The sequence below is a fragment of the Chiloscyllium punctatum genome, unplaced genomic scaffold (assembly GCF_047496795.1).
Source record: "Chiloscyllium punctatum isolate Juve2018m unplaced genomic scaffold, sChiPun1.3 scaffold_77, whole genome shotgun sequence".
NCBI classification, from domain to species: domain Eukaryota; kingdom Metazoa; phylum Chordata; class Chondrichthyes; order Orectolobiformes; family Hemiscylliidae; genus Chiloscyllium; species Chiloscyllium punctatum.
The window spans coordinates 217710-244916 of NW_027309811.1; the positions used below are offsets into that span (position 1 = coordinate 217710).

Below are 27207 nucleotides of genomic sequence, written 5' to 3' on the forward strand. Positions count from 1 at the left end.
CAGAGAGTCGCGCTCAGAGCCGGTGTGTGGGAGCGTCGCTCGGAAAAAGGAGCGAAGAGATTTCACAATTCCTGGATACAGGTTAAAAATAACTCTAAAAATGCCCTCCAGGCCCAGGTAAGGAGGCGGCGGTCTCTGATCAGGGAAGCGGCCCAGGGTCACGGCCGCCATTTGTTTGAGGGAAGAGGGAGCGCGGGCCTTAGGGCCGCCATCTTGAGAAGGTCAAGGAGCAGGAGGGCGGGGTATCGGGGTCTGCAGAACAATCCGAGGAAAGGGAAGACCCATTGTTATTGATTAATCCCACGAACACAGCTTCACTGGGCGATCCTGCAGGAATATCCTCTCTCAGTCCTCCTGTGATGTTTCACCCAATCAGAACCAGCAGCTCTCCTCCTCTCTCAGCTCCCCTTCTGTCCTTCCTGCAGCATCTGTCCCCTGGAACATTGAGCTGCCTGTCCTGTCCCTCCCTCAGCTGTTGTTTCTGTAATACCTGGGATATCCCAGTCCCACCTTAGATTACTTCACTAAAGACAGGAATGTACCCGATGGATTTTTCTTAACATCAGCAATTGTTTAATACTCATTTACACGTTTTTAATTACATTGTTTTTGAAGCATTTACTTCACATTCAATCATTTGCAATGGTGGGATTTGAACCTATGTCCAGAGAACACTTGCTGAGTTTCTGGATAAATTGTCACACAATAATGCCTCTAGGCCATCACTTCGCCTGCTCACAGTTTGTATATCCCAGTGCAACATGAATTAAAACTCTTTTTTCCAGCACAATTGTTTGACCCGGCATTCTGATGATGTGACTCAGTAACTTTCCATGTGGTATCCCTCACTGTGTGGGTCTAATTGCTGCCTCTGTCAGCGTCTCTCACTCTTGAAGCTACTCCAGATCATGAGCCAACAGAATTCTCCACTCCAGAGAGATGAGGCAACACAGGTCAGGATTTTCCAGATCTCTGTGGGCTCAGTGCCATTCTATATGTGTAACCCTCAAAGCATTCGTCTAATTGCCCATTCTGCCTATTTCTGTGTCCTCTACAGGTAATCATGAAGTTCCAGACTCAATAGATTTGCCAACTGCTGGTTGGGATGATGGTTGGTCAGCCAGAAAGACAAAGTCAGGGAGGTCGGGAGTCTTCAATAAATCCTGCTGCCAGGTAAGATCATTCCAGTGCACAGAGCAGAAAGTAATAATCAGCACGCCTGCTGCAAGTTTTGTTGCAATGAGACAGCATCGGGAGTTCCCAGTTATCAGTCCAGTCTTGTGCTTTCTTAGGGAGCATCAGAACAACTGAGGGGAAAGCAGGCCTCCCACGAGAGGGTGGTAATGCAGCCTGGGATCTTTCTGTTCCCTATTCCCTCTCCAACATTGTATCTATGGCTTGTATTGAGGACCAGTGTCTTCAATCATTCTAACTCCTATAACAGTTCCTATCTCTGTCATCTCCTCCCCTCTCACCAATTATTTCACATATTTGAAACCTCCAGTCCAGATGACCATCTGTATCGCTGTAACTTGCTTCAGTCTCTACAACATGCCTTGTCTCGATAGTCTCCTCCTCCAATAACTGGAGACATCGGGTCTGTTTCTGTGCTGCATGACTCTTCGGCCGAGGTTTCCTGAATGGAATGAGTCGGAATTGCCTGTGTTTGGCTCATATCCCTTCAAACCTTCTCCTCTCCATGTACCTGCCTGAGTGTCTTTTCCATGTTGTAATTGTACTTGTTTTTACCATTTCCTCTGGCAGTCCATTCCGTCTATGCACCATCCTCTGTGGATAATGTTGCCCCTCAGCTCCCTCTTTAAATCCTTGCTGTCTCACGTCACGTTTATGCCTCTATCTTTGGACTCACCTACCCTTGGCAATTCACCTTACTTAGACCATACATGGTTTCATAAACTTGTATAAGGTCACCCCGTGGCCTCCTCTGCCCAGGAAAAATATTGACGACAGAGTTACCAATATCTCCAACTCATGTACTCAATGCTCTCACCAATGCTCTCACAAGTGTGCCAATTGCCGCTTTCAACACCCTGTCGCCCTGTGATGCCAGTCAAAGGAACAATGTAACTGCACCCCTTGGTCTCTCTCTTTTCTACAACACTGTTCAGGGCCCAACCATTACCCGTGTTAGTCCTCCTTGGTTTGTCTGAACTAAATCCAACAACTGAATTAAACTCCATCTTTCATTCCTTGGCCCCTTCGTCTATCATTTTGGTCACATCTTGAGCAAACTCCAGTCAAGTTTGTGGGACATGTTTTCCCATGCACAAAGCCATGCTGGCTGTCCGTAATCAGGCCTTATCTTTCCAAATGCATGTAAGGCCTACCTCTCAGAATGACCTCCAACAACTGACCCACCCTGATGTCTCGCTCATCAGTCTGTAGTTCCCTGGCTTTCTCTTGCAGCCTTTCTTAATTAATGACACAACATTATAATCATAGTTGGAGGCATACCGCACTCCGCACTGTTCAGTTAACGCTAACCATACTCTAAAACAGATCTCATCTCACCTGCCTGTTCCTGGATCATATCCCTTCCAACTGTTCCTATTCCTGTACTAATCTAAATGTCTGTTAAACATTGTAATTGTCCCCAGGTTCTTGGGAAGTTCATTTCACACACAACCCACCCTCTGTGTAACAATGTGCCTCTCAAGTCTTTTTTTTTAAATGTCTCTCCTCTAAACTTAAAAATGTAGTGCCTTGTCTTGAAACTCCCCTGTCCATGGGAAAATACAACTCCCATTAACTCTATCTATCCCCCTCATGATTTTATAAACTTCTATGAGGTCATCTGTCAACATTCAGGTTTCAGTGAAAAATACCAACCTATTCAGCCTTTCTTTATACTGAAGCCTTTCCTACCCAGCCACATCCCAGTAAATCTCCTCCCAACCCTTTCCAACTTAATAATATCCTTCCTATAACTGGGCGACCAGAACTGGACACAGTATTCCAGAAGAGGACTCACCAATGGCCTGTATAATCTCAATGCGACTTCCCAACTCCTATATCCAAAGGACTGAGCAATGAAAGCAAGTGAGGCAAGCACCTTTTTTTAAACTATCCTGTCTCTCCATGTTACAAACTTCAAAGAATTATGTAGCTGAACCCTGAGGTCCCTCTGTTCTACAACACTGCTGAAGGTCTTGCCATTAATTGTATAAGCCCTACCCGGGTTTGTTGTACAAAATGCATTACCTCGCATTTATTCAGATTGAACTCCATCGACAGTTTTTCAGCCATTCACACCTTTCATCAGGATCCCTTTGTAATCCCAGAAAACCTTCTTCACTGTCCACAATGCCACCCTCCAGTCTAACAGCCTATCACACATAGCTCTCTATGATACAAATATCTCTGTTAGGGGCCCTACAATTTCTTCACCAGCTTCCCACAATGTCCTGAGATCCATTTGATCAGGTCCTGGGGATTTATCTACCTTTGTGTTTTAAAACCTCCAGCACCTCCTTTTCTATAATGTGGACTCATTTCAAGACGTTGAGTCATAGAGATGTACAGCACAGAAACAGGCCCTTCGGACCAACTCCTGCATGACGTTTCTCGTCACATTTGCCACAATTTTGCCAATATCCCTCTGAACCCTTGCTATTCATACACCCATCCACATGCCTTTTAAATGTATTTCTATCAGCCTCCACTATTTGCTCTGGCAGCTTATTCCATCCACTCTGCGGGAGCCAGTTATTCTTGAGGTTTCTTTGAAAGTTTCCCTCGCCTGGGGAAATGACCTTGTCTATTGACCCTGTCGATGCCCATCATGATTTTAAACACCTTTTATCAGGTAACTCCTCAGCTTCCCATGTTCAAGTGAAAACAGCCCCAGCCTATTCAGGCTTTTCCCTGAAGCACAAACCCTCCAACCCTGGCAACATCTTTGGTCATTTCTTCTGAACACTTTCATGTTCCACAACATCCTTCCGATGGCAGTGAGACCATAATTGCACACATTATTCCAATAGTGGTCAGGCCAAACACTGTTTAGTTCCTTGAGCGCCCCAGTCTTTATCCACACTAAGTTCCAAAGTGAAATATTTGTTTTGGATCTTGTAGTTTCACACATTGTTGCCTTCATTGATTATTAAGGAGACCGGGTTTGTCCCGAGCTCTTCTTTTGCTCTTAATACACTTGTAAAGTCTCTTTGGATTCTCCTTAACTTTCTCTGCCAACGCTATCTCGTGTCCCCTTTTTACATTCCTGATTTCTATCCTAAGTGTATTTCTACAGCCCCAATGCTCCTGAAGGGATTCCCTTCAGGAGAATCAGTTATATCAGTTATATCTGACATGTGACCCCCTTTTTCTTGACCACAGCCTCGAAACTCAGCCAGTGTTTCCTAATTCAGTCAGCATTCAGCTGCACACTAACAAGAACACACTGGCGCTGAACGCTCCTTTTATCTCGATTTTAAAATATTCCTACTTGCCAGATTTCCCTTTATCTGCAAATACTCTCCCCTGATCTACTTTAAAAATTCCTGTCTAATACTATCTTGCTCCATTGAATAACTTTAACTTGTGGACCAGGCCTGTCCTTTTCCATCGCTATTTTCAAACTAATACAATTGTGGTAACTTTCCAAAGTGCTCCCCCACTAACACCTCAGTCCCGTTCCCTACCTTGGGGAGGTCAGGTTTGGCCCCATTCTCCAGTTGGGCCACTTACATAATGACTGGGAGTTTTCGGAACACACTTAACAAATTCCTTCTAACCAAATGCTTAACTTAGTAACAATCCCAGTCCAGGTTTGGAACGGTTAAGATCCCCTATCATTACAACCCTATTATTCTAAGAGATGTCTGAAATCTCCTGACATATTTGCTCCTTCATCTCCGTTTGCCTATCGCTGTAGTCTGACCGTAGAAAACTAATGACCAATTTTTATTTCTCAGTTCCACTAATATCATTTAACTGGGTGATCCTACATGAATCCTCCCTCTAGTTACTGCTGGGATGTTTCACCCAATCAAACCCACCAGGTCTCCTCCTGTTTTGCCTCCTGTTCTCTCCTTCCTGTAGCATCTGTCTCTGGAACATTGAGCTGCTGGTCCTGTTGCTCCCTCAGCTGTGTTTCTGTAATATCTATGGGATCCCAATCCCATGTTCCCATCCATGCTCTGGGTTCATCTAACTTATCTGTTTGGCCTTTTGCATTGAAATAACTGCAGTTTAATCCACCACTTTTCCATAATTGTCTGCTATGTTCTTGCCTGCCTTGTACACTTATATTCCTCTGTTGAACCTATTTACCAGCCTCAACTTTCTTTCTGGCCTTATGACTCTTTGGCGTCACACAGCCCTGCCAGACAAGTTTAAATCCTCTCGAGCAGCTCCAGCAACATTCCCCACCAGGATGTGGGTCCCCCTCCTGTTCCCAGTTCAGGTGTATTCCCCACCCTGTCTACCTGTGCTGACACCTTCAGACATCCAGGGACTTGCCCACGAATGTCCCTGTATTCCTCAGTACTCCAGGAGGACCTAACATTCATGATGTATATCATTCATTTATTAGACTTCCCACAGTGCATTACCTCACAGTGACCAGAAGTAAACTCTGTCTGCCATTACTCTGCTCAGTTTATCATCTGATCGATATCAGACTGCAGCCTGAGTCCATCCCCCTCACTGTGGACAACACCCTCACCTTTCATGTTATCGACAAACCTACTAATGTTACCGTCTGCTTTCACATCCGAGTGATTAATGTCCATAATGAACAGCAATGGCTCCTGCACAGATCCCTGTGGTACATCCGCTGGGCAAAAGCTTTCAGTCACAAAACCAACCCTCCACCATGTGTGGAGCCAATTTACCAACTGACCTTTGATCCCATGGGATCTTCCCTTTTGGACCAGCCTTCCGTGTGGGACCTTGTCAAAGACCTGAATGAACTCCATATAAACCATATCATCTGCACGGCCCTCATCAATATCAGAGGACAGTCGTCTAACAAATCCATACAGACAATCCCTAATGAAATTGCGGGGGGAATCCGTTTTTGGTGGATACATTCTTCCTCTTTTTGCAGTTCTGTGTACTGCAGTGTGTTGTGGCCCTTTTGAACAGTGTCTTGATGCAACTTCTTTTGTGAGTGTTGAGGTGGTTGCTTTCATAGATCAGGACTTGGTCTGTGTGTGTTGCTTTCCTGTATACCTTTGTGGTGAATTCTCCATTCGGTGTTCTCTGTACCGTCACGTCTAGGAATGGGAGTTGGTTGCCCTTTTCTTACTCTCTTGTGAATCGGATTGCGGTGAGTGTGGCGTTGATGATCCGGTGTGTGTTCTCTATTTCTGTGTTTTTAATGATTACAAAGGTGTCCTCCACATATCTGACCCCGAGTTTGGGTTGAATTTGCAGTAAGACTGTTTGTTCTAATCTTTGCATTACCACTTCTGCTATGAGTCCAGAGATGGGTGAGTCCATGGGTGTGTCGTTGATTTGTTCATATATTTGGTTGTTGAATGTGAAGTGTGTTGTGAGGCACAGGTCCAGTAGTTTGAGTATGCCGTCTTTGTTGATAGGTTCAACGTCCTGTTGTCTGTTCTGTATGTCCAGCAGGTTGGCTATTGTTTCTCTGGCTAGGGTTTTGTCGATAGAGGTGAACAGTGCCATTACATCAAATGAGACCATAGTTTCTACCTTGTCTATGTGTATATTTCTGATGATGTCCAAGAATTCCTGTGTTGACTGTACAGAGTGTCTGGATCCGCTGATCAGGTGTTTCAGTTTCTGCTGTAGTTCTTTAGCCAGTTTGTGTGATGGTGTCCCTGGTAGTGATACTATGGGTCTGAGTGGGATGTCTGGTTTGTGAACTTTAGGTAGTCCATAGAATCTGGGGGTGTTGTTGGTTTCAGCTTTCATTCCCTGTCGGTCAAACCTGGTTATCTGTCCGTTTTTTATTGTAGGTTTCTCAGTGTGTTGTTTATCCTATTGGTGAGCTGCGGGGTGGGGTCAAACTCCACGCAATTTCATCCACAGATGCCTCAGGGAAAGACAACTGAATGAAGACATGCCACGACCCAAAGGACTAGCCACACTACCATACATCAGGAACATTTCCGAACTGACAGCCAGACTACTGCGACCACTAGGACTCATAACAGCACACAAACCAACAGCCATTCTCAGACAACAACTCACCAGGACGATGGACCTGACACCCAGCATGAGCAAAACCAATGTAGTGTACAAAATCCCATGCAAGGACTGCACAAAACACTGCATAGGACAAACAGGAAGATAGCTAACGATCCGCACCCATGAACACCAAACTGGCCACGAAACGACACGACCAGCTATCCTTAGTAGCCACACATGCAGATGACAAGCAACGTGAGTTCGACTGGGACAACACTACTATTATAGAACAAGCCAAACAGAGAACATCCAGGGAATTCCTCGAGGCATGGCACTCATCCACAGATTCAATCTATAAGCACATCGACCTGGACCCAATATACTGGCCACTGCAGCGGACAGCTGGATATGACAACCGCAAGCGGCAGATACAAATCACTATAAATCCCGGAGGAAAGATCACAGAAGCGCTTCACAGGAGGCTCCCAAGCACTGAGGATGTCACCTAGACAGGGGACGAAACGTCTGCAACACAAATTCCCAACTCGGCGAACAGAACCACAACAACGAGCACCCGTGCTACAAATCGTCTCCCAAACTTTGAAGCCCTTTAGACTCTACTAAGCTCAGTCATGAACAAGCCACCATCTCTCTATTTCCTTTGCCTTGTTCAGTGTCTGCAACTTTCGCTGTATCTTCCAGTAAAGTTCTTTAGATACTGCAGGTCTGCCTAGCTCCCCAGATAACCTGTTTCATCCCCTACAGCTCCCTCAATCACTGTAACACCCTCTGCTCTGTCTAATCCTCCCCTTTCCCACTGTCTTCCAGGCACAACGGCGATCCTGTAAGAGAGCAGTGTGGAATGGGATGTTATAAATCTCAGCTGAGGCTTGAGGCCTACCATTACCTGGGAATCACAAGGGGAGAGAAGCTGAGAGAGAGCAGCACAAAGTGGGAGAATATAAATCAGCAGCGAGGGTCAAGGCCGACTGGGACTTGGCGTTGGATATAAAGCAGAGCAGGAGGCTCGAAATCAGCACTGAGTCACAGAGGGAGTGACCGTGTGAGGGAGCAACTTGGAGCAGGAGCTTGAGGCTGACTCACACCTGGGAGAATATAAATCAGCCCTGAGGATCGAGGCCTAGTTGTACCTGGGAGTCACAGAGACGCTGACACTGTGAAGGCGCAGACTGGAGTGAGAGCTGGATAATGACATGTCCGAGGAGACACATCACTGTGTGTGCACGTGTCCCTCCATTGTTCTGTGTTTGTGTGTGTATGCGTGCGTATCCCCTTCCCTCGCTGTGTGTGTGTAACTCTCCTCACTTATGTGTTTGTACCTCCCTTGCTGTGTGTGAGCATGTCCCTCCTTCACTATGTGTGTGAGCATATCCCTCCCTCACTGTGTGTGTGCATGTCCCTCCCTCGCTCTGTGTTTTTGTTTGTGTGTGCGTATGTCTGTGTGTCACCATCCCTCACTTTGTGTGTGTGTGTCCCCTCTCGCTTTCTGAGCAATGTCCCACCCTCGCTGTGTCTGCGTGTCTCAACCTTCTTGTGTGTGTGCGTGTCCAACCCTCGCTGTGTGTGTGTGCGTGTGCCCCTCTTGCAGTGTGTGAGGGTGTCCTCTCCTCGCTCTGTATGTGTGTGTATGCATATCACTCACTCACTGTGTGTCTGTGTGTCCGTCCCTCGCTGTGTGTGTGTGTGTGCGTGTGCGCGTCCCTCTCTCACTGTGTGCGCGTCGCACTTGCTTTGTGTGTGTGTCCCTCCCTCGCTGTGTGTGTCTGTGTCCCTCCCTCGCTGTGTGTGTGTGTGTGTCCCTCATCGCTGTGTGTGTGTGTCTGCGTGTCCCTCCTTCACTTTGCGTGTGTGTGTCCCTGTCCCTCACTGTGTGTGTCCCTCCCTCGCCGTGTGTCTGCATGTATCCCCCTCACTGTGTGTATGTGTGTGTCCCTCCATCGCTTTGCATGTGTGTGCACCCTCTCAATTTGTGTGCACATGCCCTACCCCTTGCGGTGTGTGTGCTTGTCCCTCCTTCACTGTGTGTCCCTCTCTCGCTATGTGTGTGCGTGTCGCTTCCTCGCTGTGTGTGTGTGTCCCTCCCACGCTGTGTGTGTCCATGCTCCCTCCCTCGCTGCGTGTCTCAGCCTGTCCCTCCCTTGCTCTGTGTGTGTGTGTCACTCCCTCACTGTGTGTGTGTCCCTCACTCTCTGTGTATGTGCACATGCATGTCCTTTCCTCACTGACTGTGCATGTCCTTCCCTCGCTGTGTCTGTGTGTGTGTCTCTTCGCTGCGTGTCCCTCCCTCACTCTGCGTGTGTGTGTTCCTCCCTCGCTGTGTGTGTGCGTGTCCCTCCCTTGCTCTGTGTGTGTGTGTGTGTGCGTGTGTGTGTGTGTGCGTGTGTGTGTGTGTGTGTGTGTGTGTGTGTGTGTCCCTCCTCACTGTGTGTATGTGTGTGTGTGTCCCTCTTGCTGTGCGAGTGTGTGCTTGGCCCTACCTCGTTGTGTGAGCATGTGTCTCCCCCCTCGCTGTCTGGGCGTGTGTCCCTCTCTTGCTGTGTGTGTGTGTCTGTGTGTGTCTCTGTGTGTGTGTCACTCTCTCGCTGTGTCTGTCTGTGTTTGTGTGCTTTCTCATGCATGTGTCGCTCCCTCACTGTCTGTGTGTGCGTGTCCCTCCCTTGCTCTGTGTGTGCGTGTCCCTCCCTCGCCGTGTGTCTGCATGTATACCCCTCGCTCTGTGTGTGTTTGTGTGTGTGTGTGTGTGTGTGTGTGTGTGTGTATTTGTGCGTGTCCCTCCTTTGCTTTGCGTGTGTGTGCCCCCTCTCAATTTGTGTGCACATGCCCTCCCCCTCGTGGTGTGTGTGCTTGTCCCTCCTTCGCTGTGTGTCCCTCCCTCGCTGTGTGTGTGCGTGTCGCTCCCTCGCTGTGTGTGTGTGTGTGTGTCTCCCACGCTGTGTGTGTCCATGCTCCCTCCCTCGCTGCGTGTATCAGCGTGTCCCTCCCTCACTCTGTGTGTGTCCCTCCCTCACTGTGTGTGTGTCCCTCGCTCTCTGTGTATGTGCGTGGGCATGTCCTTCCCTCGCTGTGTCTGTGTGTGTCCCTTCACTGCGTGTCCCTCCCTCACTGTGTGTGTGTGTGTGTGTGTGTGTGTGTGTGTGTGTGTGTGTGTGTCCCTCCTCACTGTGTGTGTGTGTGTGTGTGTGTGTGTGTGTGTGTGTCCCTCCTCACTGTGTGTGTGTGTGTGTGTGTGTGTCCCTCCTCACTCTGTGTGTGTGTGTGTGTGTGTGTGCGTGTCCCTCCTCAGTGTGCGTGTGTGTGCGTGTGTGTGTGTGTGTGTGTGTCCCTCCTCACTGTGTGTGTGTATGTGTGTGTGTCTGTCCCTCCTCACTGTGTGTGTGTGTGTGTGTGTGTGTGTCCGTCCCTCCTCACTGTGTGTGTGTGTGTGTGTGTGTGTGTGTGTGTGTGTGTGTGTGTGTGTGTCCCTCCCTCGCTGTGTATGTGTGAGTTACTCCCTTGCTCTGTGTGTGTCTCCCTCTTGCTCTGCATGTGTGTGTGTGGCCCTCCCTTGCTGTGTATGTGTGAGTTACTCCCTTGCTCTGTGTGTGTCTCCCTCTTGCTCTGCATGTGTGTGTGTGGCCCTCCCTCGCTGTGTGTGCATGAGTCTCCTCCTCACTGTGTGTGTGCGTGACCCTCTCTTGCTCTGTGTGTGTGTGTGTGTGTGTGTGTGTGTGTGTGTGTGTGTGTGTGTGTGTCCATGTCCCTCACTGGCTGTGTGTGTGCGTGCCCCTCTCTCGCTGTGTGTCTGTGTTTGTGTGCTTGGGCATGAGCGTGTCCATCCCTCTCTGTGTGTACGTGTCCCCTCTTGCTGTGAGTATGTGTGACCCGTTTACAGTGTATGTGAGTGTCCTTCCCTCGCTGCGTGTGTGTGTGTGTGTGTGTGCCCCTTCCTTGCTGTGTGTCTATGCGCGTGTCCCTCCCTTGCTTTGTGCGTGTGTGAGTGTGCCTCTTGCTGTGTGTGCGTGTGTCACTTCCTCGCTTTGAGTGTGTATCCCTCCCTTGTTCTTTGTGCATATCCCCACCATTGTGTGTCCGCATCGCCCCTCGCTGTGTGAGTGCCTGTCCCCCCTTGCTGTGTGTGCGTGTGTCCCGTCTCGCTGTGTGTATGTGCCCCCTCTCAATTTCTGTGCACATGCCATCCCCCTCACCGTATGTCTGCTTGTCCCTCCTTCCCTGTGTGTGCGCGTGTCCCTCCCTTGCGGTTTATGTGCGTGTCCGTCTCTCGCTCTGTGTGTTGGTGTATATCCCTCCCTCGCTGTGTGTGTGCATGTCCTTCCCTCCGTCTGTGTGTGTGTGTCCCACTCTCACTGTGTGTGTCCCCCTCTTGCTGTGAGTATGTGTGTCCCTTTTGCAGTGTATGTGAGTGTCCCTCCCTCGGTGTGTGTGTGTGTGTGTGTATATATGCATGCGTGTCAATTCCTCACTGTGCCTGTGCGTCACTCGCACGCTGTGTGAGTTTGTGTGTGTGTGTGTGTGTGTGAGTTCGTGTGAGTGTGTGTGTGTGTGTGTGTGTCCCTCCCTTGCTCTTTGTGTATATTCCCCTCGCTGTGTGAGTGCATGTCCCCCCTTGCTCTGTGTGATTGTGTCCCTCCCTCGCCGTGTCAGTGCCTATCCCACTCACTGTGTGTGCGTGTCCCCTCACTTTCTGTGCACATTTCCTCCCCCCTCGCCGTGTGTGTGCTTGTCCCTCCTTCCCTGTGTGTGTGTCCCTCCCTCGCTGCATGTCTCAGCACGTCCCTCTCTCGCTGTGTGTGTGTGTATCTCTTCCTCGCTGTGTGTGTGTGTGTACGTGTTACATGCTCACAGTATGTGTTCTTGTGTCACCCCTTCACTGCGTGTCCCTCACTCGCTGTGTGTGCGCGTGTCTCTCCCTCGCTGTGTGTATATATGTGTGTATGTGCGTGTCCCTCCCTCTGTGTGTGTGTGTGTGTGTTTGTGTGTGACCCTCCCTTGCTGTGTGTGCATATCCCTCCCTGGTTGTGTGTGTGCGTGCGTGTCCCTCTCTTGCTCTGTGTGTGTGTGTGTGTATGTGTACCTCTTGCTGTGCGTGTGTGTGCATGTGTCTCCCCCTCGCTGTGTTTGCGAGTGTCCCTCTCTTGCTCTGTGTGTGTCTGTGTTTGTGTGTCCCTGCCTCACTGTGTGTCTGCGTGTATCCCCCTCTCACTGTGTGTGTTTGCATGTCACTCCTTCACATTGCGTGTGTGTGTGTCCCCGTCCCTCGCTCTGTGTGTGTCCCTCACTCTCTCTCTCTGTGTATGTGCGCATGCATGTCTTTCCCTCACTGTGCCTGTGTGTGTGTCCCTTCGCTGAGTGTCCCTCCCTCACTGTGTGTGTACGTCCTCCCTCACTCTGTGCGTGTGTGTGTGTCCCTCTCTCGCTCTGTGTATGTGCGTGTCCCTCCCTCGCTGTGTATGTATGACTTTCCACGCTTGCTCTGTGTGTGTGTGTGTGTGTGTGTGTGTGTGTGTGTCCCTCTTGCTGTGCGAGTGTGTGCTTGGCCCTCCCTTGTTGAGTGAGCATGTGTCTCCCCCCTCGCTGTGTGTGTGCGTGTCCCTCTCTTGCTGTGAGTGTGTGTCCCTCACTTGCTCTGTGTGTGTGCGTGTCCTTCCCTGCCTCACTGTGTGTGTGTTTGTGTGTGTGTGTCACTCTCTCACTGTATGTGTACGTTTCACTCCCTCGCTGTTTGTGTGTCCCTCGCTCGCTGTGTGTGTGAGTGTGTGTGTGTCCCTCCCTCGCTCTGTGTGTGTGTGTGTGTCCCCATTGCTGTGTATGTGCGTGTCCCTCCCTCGCTGTGTATGTGTGACTTTTCCCCCTTGCTCTGTGTGTGTTTGTGTGTGTTTGTGTGTATGTGTGTCCCTCCCTTGCTCTTTGTGTACATCCCCCTCACTGTGTGAGTGCATGTCCCCCCTTGCTGTGTGTGCCTGTGTCCCTCCCTCGCCGTGTCAGTGTGTGTCCCCTCTCACTGTGTGTGCGTGCCCCCTCTCACTTTCTGTGCACATTTCCTCCCCCTCGTCATGTGTGTGCTTGTTCCTCCTTCCGTGTGTGTGTGTGTGTGTGTCCCTCGCTGTGTATGTGTATGTCTGTCCCTCGCTGTGTGTGCCTGTCCCTCCTACACTGTTTGTGCATGTCCTTCCCTCCCTAGCTCTGTGTGTGTGTGTTTGTGTGTGTCCCTCCCTCGCTGTGTGTGCATGTCCCTCCCTGGATGTGTGTGTGTGTGTATGTGTGACTTTCCCCCCTTGCTCTGTGTATGTGTGTGTGTGTCCCACCCTTGCTCTTTGTGTATATCCCCCTCACTGTATGTGCGCATCTCCCCTCGGTGTGTGAGTACATGTCCCCCCTCGCTGTGTGTGCGCGTATCCCTCCCTCGCTGTGCCTGTGCGTATCCCCAGTCGCTGTGTGTGCGTGCACCCTCTCAATTTCTGTGCACTTGCCCTCCCCCTCGCCGTGTGTCTACTTGTCCCTCCTTCCCTGTGTGTGGGTGTCCCTCCCTCGCTGTGTGTGTGCATATCCCTCCCTCGCCGTGTGTGTGTGTGTGTCCCTTCCTTGCTGTGTATGTGTACGTGTCATATCCTCACCATATGTGTTTGTGTGTCCCCCCCTTCACTGCGTGTCCCTCCCTCGCTGTGTGTGTGTGTGTGTGTGTGTGTGTGTGTGTGTAAGTGTGTCTCCTCCCATGCTGTGAGTGTGCGTGTCCCCCTTGCTGTTGTGTGTGTGTGCGTGTCCCTCCCTCGCTGTGTATGTGTGAGATCCCCCCCTTTGCTGTGTGTGTGTGTGTGTGTTTGTCCCTCTTGCTGTGCATGGTCCTCCGTCGCTGTGTGCATGTGACTCCCCCTCGCTGTGTGTGTGTGTGTCCCTCTCTTGCTCTGTGTGTGTGTGTTTGTGTGTGACCCTCCCTCGCTGTGTGTGCATGCCTCTCCCTGGCTGCGTGTGTGCGTGTCCCTCTCTTGCTCTGTGTGTGTGTGTGTGTGTCCCTCTAGATGTGCACGCGTGTGTGTGGCCTTCCCTCTTGTGTGTGCATGTGTCTCCCCCTCGCTGTGTTTGTGAGTGTCCCTCTCTTGCTCTGTTTGTGTGGACCTCCCTCGCTGTGTGTGCATGTGTCTCACCCTCGCTGTGTGTGCGTGCGTGTCCTTCCCTCGCTGTGTGTGTGCGTGTGCCTCCCCCCTCGCTTGTGTGTTTGCGAGTGTTCCTCTCTTGCTCTGTGTGTGCGTGTTTCTGTGCGCGAGTTTCTCCCTCGCTGCATGTGTCTGTGTTTCTGTGCTTGCACATGTCCCTCCCTCACTGTGTGTGTGCCCCCCACTTGCTGTGAGAATGTGTGTCCCTCTAGGAGTGTATGTGCGTATCCCACCCTGGCTTTGTGTGTGTGTGTCTCTCTTGCTCTGTGTGCGTGTGTCACTCCCTCGCTCTTTGTTTGTGTGTGTATGTGTCCCTCCATTGCTCTTTGTGTATATCCCCTCATTGTGTGTGCGCATCCCCCCTCGCTGTGTGTGCGTGTCCCTCCCTCGCTGTGTGTGTGCGTGCCCCCTCTCAATTTCTGTCCACATGCCCTCCCCCTCGACATGTGTGAGCTTGTCCCTCCTTCGCGGTGTGTGCGTGTCCCTCCTTGCAGTGTATGTGCGTGTACCTCCCTCGCTGTGTGTCTGCGTGTATTCCCCTCACTGTAAGAGTGTGTGTTTGTCCCTTGCTCTGTGTTTGTGTGTATGTGTGCGTGTCCCTCCTTCGCTCGCTTTACGTGTGTATGTCCCCATCCCCCGCTGTGTGTATGTGCGCATTCCTCCCTCGCTGTGTGTGTGTGTGTTCCTGTCCCTCGCAGTGTGTCTGTCTGTATTCCCCTCACTGTGTGTCTGTTTGCGTGTCCCTCCCTCGCTTTGTGTGTGTGTGCCCCCTCTCAATTTGTGTGCACATGCCTTCCCCCTCGCTGTGTGTGTGCGTGTCCCTCCCTCGCTGTGTGTGTGCGTGTCGCTCCCTTACTGCGTGTTTCAGCGTGTCCCTCCCTCGCTGTGTGTGTGCGTGTCGCTCCCTCACTGCGTGTCTCAGCGTGTCCCTCCCTCGCTGTGTGTGCATGTCCTTCCCTCTCTGTCTGTGTGTGTTTCCCTTCACTGCGTGTCTGTGCGTGTCCCTCCCTCGCTGTGTGAGTGTGTGTGTGTATCTCCCTCGCTGTGTGCGTGTCCCTCCCACGCTGTGTATGTGCATGTCCCCTCCCTCACTGCGTGTCTCAGCGTGTCCCTCCCTCGCTGTGTGTGCATGTCCTTCCCTCACTGTCTGTGAGTGTGTGTGTGTGTGTCCCTTCGCTGCATGTCTGTGCGTGTCCCTCACTTGCTGTGTGTGTGCGTGTCTCTTTCCTGCTGTGTGTGTGCATGTCCCTCCCTCGCTGTGTGTGTGTGTGTGTGTGTGTGTATGTGCATGTCCCTCCCTCGCTCTGTGTGTGTGCGTGTCCCTCCCTCGCTCTGTGTGTGCGCGTGTCCCTCCCTCGCTGTGTGTGTGCGCGTGTCCCTCCCTCGCTGTGTGTGTGCGCGTGTCCCTCCCTCGCTGTGTGTGTGCGCGTGTCCCTTCCTTGCTGTGTATGTGTGTCCCTTCCTTGCTGTGTATGTGTGTCCCTTCCTTGCTGTGTATGTGTGTCCCTTCCTCGCTGTGTATGTGTGTCCCTTCCTCGCTGTGTATGTGTGTCCCTCCCTCGCTGTGTATGTGTGTCCCTCTCTCGCTGTGTGTGTGTCCCTCCCTCGTTGTGTGTGTGTGTCCCTCCCTCGCTTCGTGTGTGTGTGTGTGTCCCTCCCTCGATTTGCGTATGTGTCCCTCCCTCACTGTGTGTCTGCGTGTATTCCCTCACTGTGTGTGTGTGTGTGTGTGTCCAAAATTTGCACCTTCAGTGAATTGGCCATCATAAATTGATTGTGGTATTCAGGAATGTGTGGTTTAAATAAGTTCACCACGAGAAATTCAGGGTTTAATGTATAGGTAGAGGGGTGGGTCTGGGTAGGATGCTCTTCAGAGTTTTGGAATGGTCTGGTTGGGCCGAATGGCCTGGTTGCACACGATGGCGATTCTATTCAGGTTATCGTCCAGCACTGTCAACCATCCCCGTCTCTTACACCTTGCCTTATCCCCAGTATTCTCCTCAACACAGTAATCTCCTCCAGACTCTAAAACACTCCTTGCCTATGTAACCTTCTCCAGTCCTTACAAAGATCGATATGTCTGTCACCTCTTCCTGCTTTTAGAACCCTCCCTATAACTATTACCATTTGGTACAGCACTCCCAATCATTGTTCCCTCTTGAAACTCCCATAAACATTTGTGTCTCTGAAAACTAATCTGGACTGTCTCAACTTCCCTTTGACAGTTACATGCTGAGACCTGCTCTATATCAGTGAAGAAATTAAGTCTTGGCAACAACTCGCTGTTATAATCTCCCTCCAGCCTTACAGCACTGAGGATCAGTAGAAGCTCTTTTCAACCCGACAGCCATCCCTGTGTCTGTAATCTCCTCCACTCCCCATAATACATTCTCTCTGAGCTCCTCTGTAGTCCACTAAACACTCCCTAACACTGTCTGTATCAGTATAACCTTCTCCAAAACACACAACCTTCTCTATCTGTGTAAATCCCTACACCGGACCCTATCCCTCTCAGCTCCGTCTAACAATACAACTCTCGATGTCTGTGTATTCACCTTCAGCCCCTACTCTCCTCCCGATCTGTGTAACCTTCTCCATGCATTTTTGCTTCAGTCTCTTCAACTGTCCCTGTCAGTGTAACCTCTTCCAGACGAGAAAACTCTCCTCTTTTTGACTTACTCAGACCACACAACCCTCACTATCTATAACCTACTCCTGTCTGAGAAACCTACTTCTGCAGTTGCTCCAACTCTCCATAAGCTCCTGCAGCTCTTACATCCCTCCCTATCTACCAAATCTCTTCCAGTCCCTAAACACCAACAGTCTGTGGAGACCCGACCACCATCCCTATCAGTGTAATCCTCTCAGGTCTCTGCAGTAATCCTGATCTGTCGAACTCACTCCATGCCTGTGCCTCTCCCAATCCGGTCCCTACAAAATGCACTATCTATTTAACACCCTCCTGTCACTATCACCCCCATGTCAATGTAAGCTCCTCCTGTGTCTCCACCATCTACCCATCTCCATAACCTTGTCCAGCTCTTACACCACTATCTGTTTAAACGTCACCCTCCTCTACAACTTCCTCCTGTTTGTGCTATGCTCCCTTATCTGTGAAACTGTTTCTGACCAAAATTGCTATCCCAGTCTCTGAAAAGAAATCCAGATTCCACAGCCTCCATAACCCCCAGAACCTAATCCTTCCTGTGTCTATAAACATCGTTAGTCACGATACCCTGCATATCTCAGTTTGTTCTTCCAGTCGATACAAATATCTTTATCTCTGTAATCTGCTCAGCTCCCTAAAACAGTCCCTGTCTGTGATTCAGCCCTGGCCTACAAACATTCTTATCCCTGTAAACTTCTCTATCCCTCCCAACATTCCCAACTCCATGAACCCCTGTCAGCCCTACAGCTCTCCACATTTCTGTAACCTCCTGTGGGTCTATGGTCCTCCCTCCCTGTGAAATCACCTCCAGTCCCCACACCCCTCCCAATCTGGGTCCTCTGCTCCAGATCAGGCCATTGCTGTCTCTGTAAACACCTCCACTCCTGACAACTCTTCCCATTTGTGTAACCTCGTTCAGACCCCATACTCTCCAGCTTCCTGAATCCTCTTCCTGCATTGCAACCAAAACCATGTTTGTGTAACAATCTCAAGTGCTTAAACCTCCCCAATTCCGTAACCTTTTGCAGTCCTAACAAAACACCTAAACTATGAAACCGCTCATTTCCATACAATCCTCCCTCCCTCCCTCCCTCCTCAAATGCCTTCATCACCATGAAACCTCACAATTACTGAAGCCTCCTTTTGGCACTGCAAACCTCCTAATATCTGCAAAATCCTCGTGTCCTGACATCCCTCCCTATCTCTGTAACTCCCTCCACCCTCCAGTGTCATTCTGGGGAGCATGGGAGAGGAGAGAACGTTTGTAGAGTTTGGACCATATTACGGAGGTAGAATTCTGGGAATTACAGATTTAGTTTTATGTCTGTGGTGTGCAGATTATTGGCGAGGACTCTAAAGACAGGATATACGACTACTTGGAACACCATAGTTAAATTAGCCACAGTCAGTATGGGTTTGTGAGCGGTCAGGTCATGCCTCACAAACCTTATTGAATTCTTTGAGGATATGGCAGAATATGTTGATGGCTCATTCAGAAAAGAAGGAAAATTGGGATACAGGGAAATCTGTCTGTCTGGATACAGGATTGGATGGCCCAGAGAAGACAGAGGGTGGCAGCAGATGGAAGTATTGAGCCTGGAGCTCAGTGACCAGTGGTGTTCTGTAACAATCAGCTCTGGGACTCTGCTCTCTGTGAATTTTGTAACTGACTTGGATGTGGATGTTGGAGAGTGGGTTAGTAAGTTTGCCAATAACGTGAAGGTTGGTGGATTGGTGGGGAATGTGGAGAGCTGTTGTAGAATGCAATGGGACATTGGCAGGACACAGAGCTGGGCTGGAAGTGGCAGATGGAGTCCAATCTGGAAAAGTGTGAAGTGATTCATTCTGGAAGGTCAAATTTGAATACAGAATACAGGGTGAAAGGTAGATTACTTGCCAGAGATCATGGGGTCAGTGTCAATAGATCCCTCAAAATCGCCACGCACGTTGGTAGGGTTGTTAAAAAGGCACTTGTTGTGTTGGCTCCCCTTAGAAGGGGATTGACGGTAAGAGCCGTGAGGTTTTACTGCATTTTTATAGCGTCCTGGTGAGACCACACTTGGAATATTGTGTTCAGTTCTGGTCCCCTGTTTACAGGAAGGATGCGCACGATTTAGCGAGCGTACACAGGAGATTTACCAAGATGCTGCCTGTAATGGAGGGCAGTTCTTACAAAAAAAGGTGAGGGAGCGAAGGATTTTTTCATTGGAGTGAAGAAGGGGGCGGGGCGACTTTGTGGATGTGAACAAGATGATAAGAGGCACAGAGTGAGTGAATAGTCAGAGACTTTTCCTCCTTTGGCATAAATGGCTATTACAAGGGGGCGTAACTTTAAGGTGAATGGAGGATGGATAAGAGAATAGAGAATTGTAGGTGGTTGGATGGACTGCCAATGGTGGTAGTAAAATTAGGCACATCTGGGACATTTAATAGAATCTTGGACAGACACATGGATAATAGTAAAAGGAAGGGTATGTAGTTTATTTTGATCTTACAGTTGGATAAAAGGTTGGCATGAAATCATGGCCGAAGGGTCTTGGGCTGAACTGTTCTGTGTTCTTTGTTCTGTCTGGTAAACTGGGTAATAAGCTCAGATCAGTGTCAAAGGATATGGCTTTCAGGAGGAGCTCGTGAACTGGATACAAAATTTGCTTGATGGTAGGAGACAGAGGGTGGTGGGAGGCATGTTGTTTTTTTCTGGCTGGAGACATGTGACCAGCGGTGGAGTGGGTCCACTGTTGTTTGTCATTTGGATAAATGGTTTGGATGGGAATATTGGTTTCCTGGTAAGTAATTGTTTTGTGTGACACTGAAATTGGTGGTAAAGTGGATAGTGGAGAATGTTTATCTGTGATACAACAGGATGAACAGTACTGCTGGGATAGTGGGCTGAAGAATAGCAGATGGAGTTTAATTAGATAAAGGTGAGGTGTTCCATTTTGGTGGAACAAACCAGGGTGGGACTTGTACAGTTATTGTTCGGGCCCTGGATCGTGTTTTCAGTCAGAGATCCAGTGACCCAGGTACACATTTCTTTGAATGTGGTGTCACAGGTAGACAGGCTGGTGAAGAAGGCATTTGGGATGGTTACCTTCATTCGGGAGAGCATTAAGTGTAAGAGTTGGGATGTCATGTTGTGGCTGTAAAAGACATTGGTGGGGCCACCATTAAAACATTGTTGATCAGTCGGAAGAACTCATCTAGTTCACTAACCTCCTTTAGGGAAGGACATCAAATATTCTAACCTGGTCTGGCCAACATGTGACTCCAGACCCACAGCAATATGACTGACTCTGAGCTGCCCTCTAGGTAATTAGCAGAGGGGCCAAATAACGTTGTTCCAGGCAGTGACACCCACATCCCATGAATGAATAAATAAAAATACCTATGTCCCTCCGTACCTCTGCAAACCCCTCCAGCTGCAGAAATCCGTCCTGGCTTTGTAACACCCTGACCACTCTCTGTAACACTCTCACCACCTCCAGCACATTCATCTCTCCCTGTTCCTATCGTGTCATTAAACCTTGACAATGATTCCCCTTCCCACTGCCCTCCTCCTGCTAGCAGACCCATTGCAATTTCTCCTAAAACACTCTCTCACTTCAGGCTTTTAAGTACTTTTTGGTGATCTTCTCAGCCTCATAATCTAGTATGATTCGTTTTGTCCTGAGTAAAGGATCAGTGGGAATTTCTTGCTGAGGTTTTTACTGTTTCAATTGAATGTCCTTTTGTTGAGTATTTTGCATTGTCCCTTCAAATATTTTCCACTGTTCATTTACAGGCACATATTTCAGTCTGTTTCCCGCGTTTACCTTGGTCAGTTCTCCTGTCAAACTCATGTAATTGTCTATTTTTATTTCTAGTTGCAGATTTCCTTTCTGTGAATCACTTTAAAACTTTATTTATCTTAACTGCACTTTACCACATTTCCCGAAGGATCTCTGCAGGTGACATTACTCATTCACTAAGTTTCATTACATGGTCGCTCTGCGATAGTTATGTCCCTTAACAGTTGCACAATGTGTCTTTCAAAGAAACACTGAAAAAAAATTCACCAAACTCATCTTCCAATATCAATGGTGACTGTGTGATTGTCCCAGATTATACAAATATTGAAGTTTCCCAAAGTTATCACAATGTGTTTGTTAAAAAAATTCCAATGAGTTCGTGTGTAATGCAGTGCTGAACAATGGAATGCTGTTCAGTGGCTAAAACTGTTCTGCTGCTTGTGACCTTGGCAAGTAGTAGCCAGAATGTACATTCAGACTGACTCTACTTCATGATCTGAGGCCAAATGCTTTCTCTGTAATGCCTTTGTTATCCATTATTGTTATCGTTGCCCATTTTGCCTGAGTTTGCACAAGATTACAAACCACTGAATATTTTTGTTCACCCTGTATCCATGTCTCCCTGGTGTCTAAACCTCTTTTATCTCTGTGTCACAAATACTTCGACCATATTGCAGCAACGTTGTCCGTTTAAAAAAAAACATAATATATTCTCTTCCACAATTTTCCGTCACAAATCTATTTGCTGATGTACAATTTTAGATGAGATTACTTACAGTGTGGAAACAGGCCCTTCGGACCAACAAGTCCACACCGACCCGCCGAAATGCAACCCACCCATACCCTTACATTTACCCCTTACCTAACTCTACGGACAATTTAGCATGGCCAATTCACCCGACCTGCACATCTTTGGACTGTGGGAGGAAACCGGAGCACCCGGAGGAAACCCACGCAGACACGGGGAGAACGTGCAAACTCCACACAGTCAGTCGCCTGAGGCGGGAATTGAACCCAGGTCTCTGGCGCTGTGAGGCAGCAGTGAGAACCTCTGAGCCACCGTGCCGCCCCGATAAGTCAACACTGACCCTCCGAAGAGCAGCCCACCCAGACCATTCCCCTACACCTAACACTGTGGGCAATTTTCCATGGCTAATTCACCTAACCTGCAACTTTTTGGACTGTGGGAGGAAACCGGAGCACCCGGAGGAAACCCACACAGACACGGGGAGAATTTGCAAACTCCACACAGACAGTTGCCTGAGGCGGGAATTGAGCCCGGGTCTCTGGTGCTGTGACGCAGCAGTGCTAACCAATGTGCCATCGTGCCGCCCTCAACGTAAAAATTTTAGTTAAACTCTGTCTCCTCCTGTTCCTTTCTGCTTGTCTTCAGTCACATTCCCATGCTGCTCCCATACTTCACCTTTCTTCTGTGGTTTTGGAAAGATCCTTTCACTTGAATCCTGTCCCGGCATCCTCTCTGTCAGTTTAATGCCCTGTCCATAAACCTACCAACATGATTGGCCAGGACACTGCTCCTAGCACAGTTCCAGAGGGACCATCCTAATAGATTTTTTTAAAATCAGGTATGGGATGTGTGAGTCTCTGTCTGACCAGCCTTTATTGCCCAGTCCCAGAAGCCCTTGAACTGAGTAGCTTGCTCGGCCATTTCAGAGGGTAATTGAGGGGCAAACCCTTTGCTGTGGGGATGTCGTGCAGACCACGTGAGGATGGGCAGATGTCCTTCTCTAAAGGACAAGTGTTTGGATTTGTTGTACATCAGTAATGGTTTCATACTTATTTGTGGATTGTTAATTATTATTTTTAAAATTATTGATTTCAAGTGTCTCCTTTTCAGTTGGCGGGATTCAATCCTGCCTCCCCTGAACATTAGCTGAGGTTTTGGATACATTCTCTCGCAATAATACCACTAGGCCATTACTTCACCTGCTCACTGGGTGCTCATCCCTGAGCACTGATACCAGGGCATCATGAAGCTAAACCCATTCTTCCGACACAATTGTGTGATCCTGACATCTTCCAGCAATCTGGGACTATTACTTAATATCGCTCCATTTTCCAGATCTCTGTGGGACTCTGTGCCATTCTCCATGTGTAACCTTCACTGCATCTGTTTAATTTCCCATTCTGTCTATTTCTCTGTCTCCTGTAGGTACTGAGGAAACTCCTGAATCAATAGCCTTCCCAGCTGCTGGGTGGGTCGTCCCTCATCTCATTGAACGCAGTTGGTCTGCCAGAGAGAGACAAAGGGAAAGGAGATCTGGAGCGTTCAATAAATCCAGTGGTGAGGTAAGGTCACCCACAGTGCACAGAGCAAAGAACAATGAGAGGGCTCCAAACATCTGTTAACACAACATGACATAGATACAGTGCTGGAGGGGAGTACAGTACACACACACACCCCAGGTTCAATCACCACCCCAATGTAAGTTCTGTTATATTAAAACTCACTTCTCTGCAACAGTATATCTATGGCATGTCTTGTGGTCCAGTGTCTTCGATAATTTTTAATCCTGTAACAGATCCTATCGCTGTAACCTCCTCCTTTCCCGATAGTCCCTCCACATATTTGAATTGTGCTGCATTCCAGACTACCATCCCCATCGCTGTAACTTGCTTCATTGTCTACAACATGCCTTATCTCGGTAGTCTCCTCCTCCAATAAGGTAAAAACATGGACTGCGGATGCTGGAAACCAGAGTCTAGATTAGAGTGGTGCTGGAAAAGCACGGCAGGTCAGGCAGCATCCGAGGAGCAGGAAAATCGATGTTTCAGGCAAAAGCCCTTCATCAGGAACAGAGGCCGGGAGCCTGCAGAGTGGGGAGATAAATAAGAGAGGGGTGGGGATGGGGAGAAAGTAGCATAGAGTACAGTAGGTGAATGGGGTGGGAAAGAAGGTGATAGGTCAGAGTGGAGGATGGGGGAAGGTAGCAAAGAGTACAATGGGTGAATGGGGGTGGGGATGGGGGTGATAGGTCAGAGACGAGGGTGGATTGGATAGGTGGGAAGGGAGATAGGCCATTAGGACAGGTCATGAGGGCGGTGCTGAGCTGGGTGGCTGGAGGTGGGGTGAGATGGGGGAAGGGGAAATGAGGAAACTGGTGAAGTCCCCATTGATGCCCTGGGGTTGAAGTGTTCCGAGACGGAAGGTGAGGCGTTCTTCCTCCAGGCGTCGGGTGGTGTGGAAGTGGCGGTGGAGGAAGCCCAGGACCTGCATGTCCTCGGCAGAGTGGAAGGGGGAGTTGAAATGTTGGGTCACAGGGTGGTGGGGTTGATTAGTGCAGGTGGCCCAGAGATGTTCCCTAAAGTACTCTGATAGGAGGTGTTCAGTCTCCCCAATGTAGAGGAGACCGCATTGGGAGCAACGGATACAATAAATGATATTGGTGGATGTGCAGGTAAAACATTGGATGTGGAAGGCTCCTTTCGGGCCTTGGATGGTGGTGAGGGGGGAGGTCTGGGCGCAGGTTTTGCAATTCCTGCAGTGGCAGGAGAAAGTGCCAGGAAGGGAGGGTGGGTTTTGGGGGGGCATGGAACTGACCAGGTAGTCACAGAGGGAATGGTCTTTGCGGAAAGTGGAAAGGGGTGGGGAGGGAAATATATCCCTGGTGGTGGGGTCCCTTTGGAGGTGGTGGAAATGTCGGCAGATGATTTGGTTTCTGAGAAGGTTGGTCGGGTGGAAGGTGAGCACCGGGGTGTTCTGTCCTTGTTACGGTTGGAGGGGTGGGGTCTGAGGGCGGAGGTGTGGGATGTAGACGAGATGCATTGGAGGGCATCTTTTACCACGTGGGAAGGGAAATTCCGATCTCTAAAGAAGGAGGCTATCTGATGTGTTCTGTGGTGGAACTGGCCGTCCTGGGAGCATGTACGGTGGATGTGGAGGTATTGGGAATAGGGGTTGGGAATTTTGCAGACGGTAGGGTGGGAAGATGTGTAATCTAGGTAGCTGTGGGAGTCGGTAGGTTTGTAAAAATGGTCGGTGTCAAGTCGGTTGTCATTAATGGGGATTGAGAGGTCCAGGAAGGGGAAGGAATTGTCTGAGATGTTCCAGGTAAATTTAAGGTCAGGGTGGAATGTGTTGGTGAAGTTGCTGAATTGCTCAAACTCCTCGAGGGAGCACGAGGTGGTGCCAATGCAGTCATCAATGTAGCGGAGGAAGAGGTGGGGAGTGGTGCCATTGTAACTACGGAAGATGGACTGTTCTACGTAGCCAACAAAGAGACAGGCATAGCTGGGGCCCATACGGGTGCCCATGGCTACCCCTTTGGTATGGAGGAAGTGGGAGAATTTGAAGGAAAAATTGTTAAGGGTGTGGACAAGTTCAGCCAAACGAATGAGAGTATTATTGGAAGGGTTCTGTTGTGGATGTCGGGAGATGAAGAAACGGAGGGCTTGGAGGTCCTGGTCATGGTGGATGGAGGTGTAGAGGGATTGGATATCCATGGTGAAGATGAGGCGTTGGGGGCCTGGGAAACGGAAGTCTTGGAGGAGTGGAGGGTGTGAGTGGTGTCTCAAACGAATGTGGGTAATTCCTGGACTGGGGGATAGGACAATGTCGAGGTAGGTAGACATGCGTTTGATGGAATAGGAGCATGCTGAGAGAATGGGTCGGCCAGGGTGGTCAGGCTTGTGGATCTTGGGAAGGAGATAGAACCGGGCAGTGTGGGATCCCGGACAATAAGTTTGGACGCTGTGGGTGGGAGATCTCCTCCTGAGGTGTTGAGGTTCTGTATGGTCTGGGAGATGACGGTTTGGTGATTGGAGGTGGGTCATGGTAGAGGGGGTGGTAGGAGGAGGTGTCTTTGAGTTGGCATCATGGCTTCAGCGGTGTAGAGGTCAGTGCACCAGACTCCCACTGCACCCCCTTTATCTGCTGGTTTGATGGTGAGGTCGGTATTGGAGCAGAGGAAGTGGAGGGCTGCACGTTGTGAGGGTGAGAGGATGGAGTGGGGGAGGGGGTAGATAGGTTGAGGCGGTTAATGTCTCGGTGGAAGTTGGAAATGAAGAAATTGAAGACAAGTAATAGGCCAGCGCGGGGTGTCCAGGTGGATGGAGTGTATTGGAGGCCGGCAAAGGGGTCCTCAGAAAATAGGTGGGAGTCTTCATTGTAAAAGTCAGCTCTGAGGCGGAGGTGATGGAAGAAGTGTTCGATGTCACGGCGTGTATTAAATTCATTGATGTGTGGACGGAGGGGGATAAAGGTGAGGGCTTTGCTGAGGACTGATCATTCGTCCTCAGTGAGGGGATGGTCAGGGGGAATGGTGAAAACTCGGCAGGACTGGGAGCTGGGACCAAGCGTAGGTCTGGAGCTGGGGGAGGCGACGGCGCCTGGAACAGGAGTGGGTGTGCTGTTAGGGGGAATGGGGATGGAGTCATGAGCAGGGGTGGTGTTCCCCTCAGGGTACTGGGGGCAGGGATGTTGACGGTGGGACTTGGGGGTGGTGTCAGCAAAATGCAGGTGAGTGGCGTTGGTGGGGGCAGAAGTGGTGGCAAACACGGCAGTGGGGGGGCGTGGAAGTCACTGAGTGTGTGACATCAGCGATGATGTGAGGGGCGGAAGTGATGTCACTTGTGGTGTATGAGGAATTGTGAGGGGCGGAAATGGCATTTACTTTATTTTAACCAATAATTTCCTGTCACAAATCTGTTTGACAATGTCATATTTTAATTAAACTCAGTCCCTTACTGTTTCTTTCTGTTGGTCTTCATCCACATCTCCATGGTGTTCCAATATTTCAACCTTCCTCTTTGGACTTGGGAATATCCATTCCCCTCAGACCTGTCCCCCTCCTCATCTGTGTCCATTTATAGCACACTGCATAATCCTGATACCTGGGGAGCCTATCCCAATAAAATAGCTCCGTCCTCCCTGAGTACTGGTAGCAGTGCTCACTGGTCAGAACCACTTCTGATGATACCATTGTGTGATCCTGATACATTCCTGCACTCTGCTGATATCACTGTCTCTCTCCATGTGATATCCCTCACTGTGGGTCTAATTGCTGCCTCTGTCAGTGTCTCTCACTCTTGCAGCTACTCCAGATCCTGAGCCAACAGCATTCTCCACTCCAGAGGGAAGCAACTGCGCAGGCCAGGGACGGAGACTGGGTATTTCCAGATCTCTGTGGGACTCAGTGCCATTCTCCACGTGGAACCTTCATTGCATTAATCTAATTTGCCATTCTGTCTACTTCTCTGTCTCTTGCAGGTATTTCTGATGTCCCTGACTCAGCAGAATTCCCAATTCATGAATCGTCCATCACCACATTGAAGACAGTTGGTCAGCCAGAGACAGATGGAGAGGGAGATCTGAACCCTTCAGTAAATCCTGCAGCCGCTAAGATCACTCACAGTAAACAACACAGGGAGGAGTTAGTGGGCTTTAATTCAGACCCTGAGGGCATGATGTAGGAACAATGCTGGGCAAGGAACATGAGAAAAT

General features: G+C 49.5%; 1 long non-coding RNA gene across 1 annotated transcript; it reads left to right on the plus strand.

The window, feature by feature from the left end:
* Nucleotides 1–1078: 1078 nt before the first annotated feature.
* LOC140471405 (uncharacterized) lies at nucleotides 1079–27207 on the plus strand. Its single transcript, XR_011956996.1, has 3 exons — nucleotides 1079–1173; nucleotides 22918–23054; nucleotides 26974–27207. It is a non-coding gene; the product is annotated as an uncharacterized lncRNA (long non-coding RNA).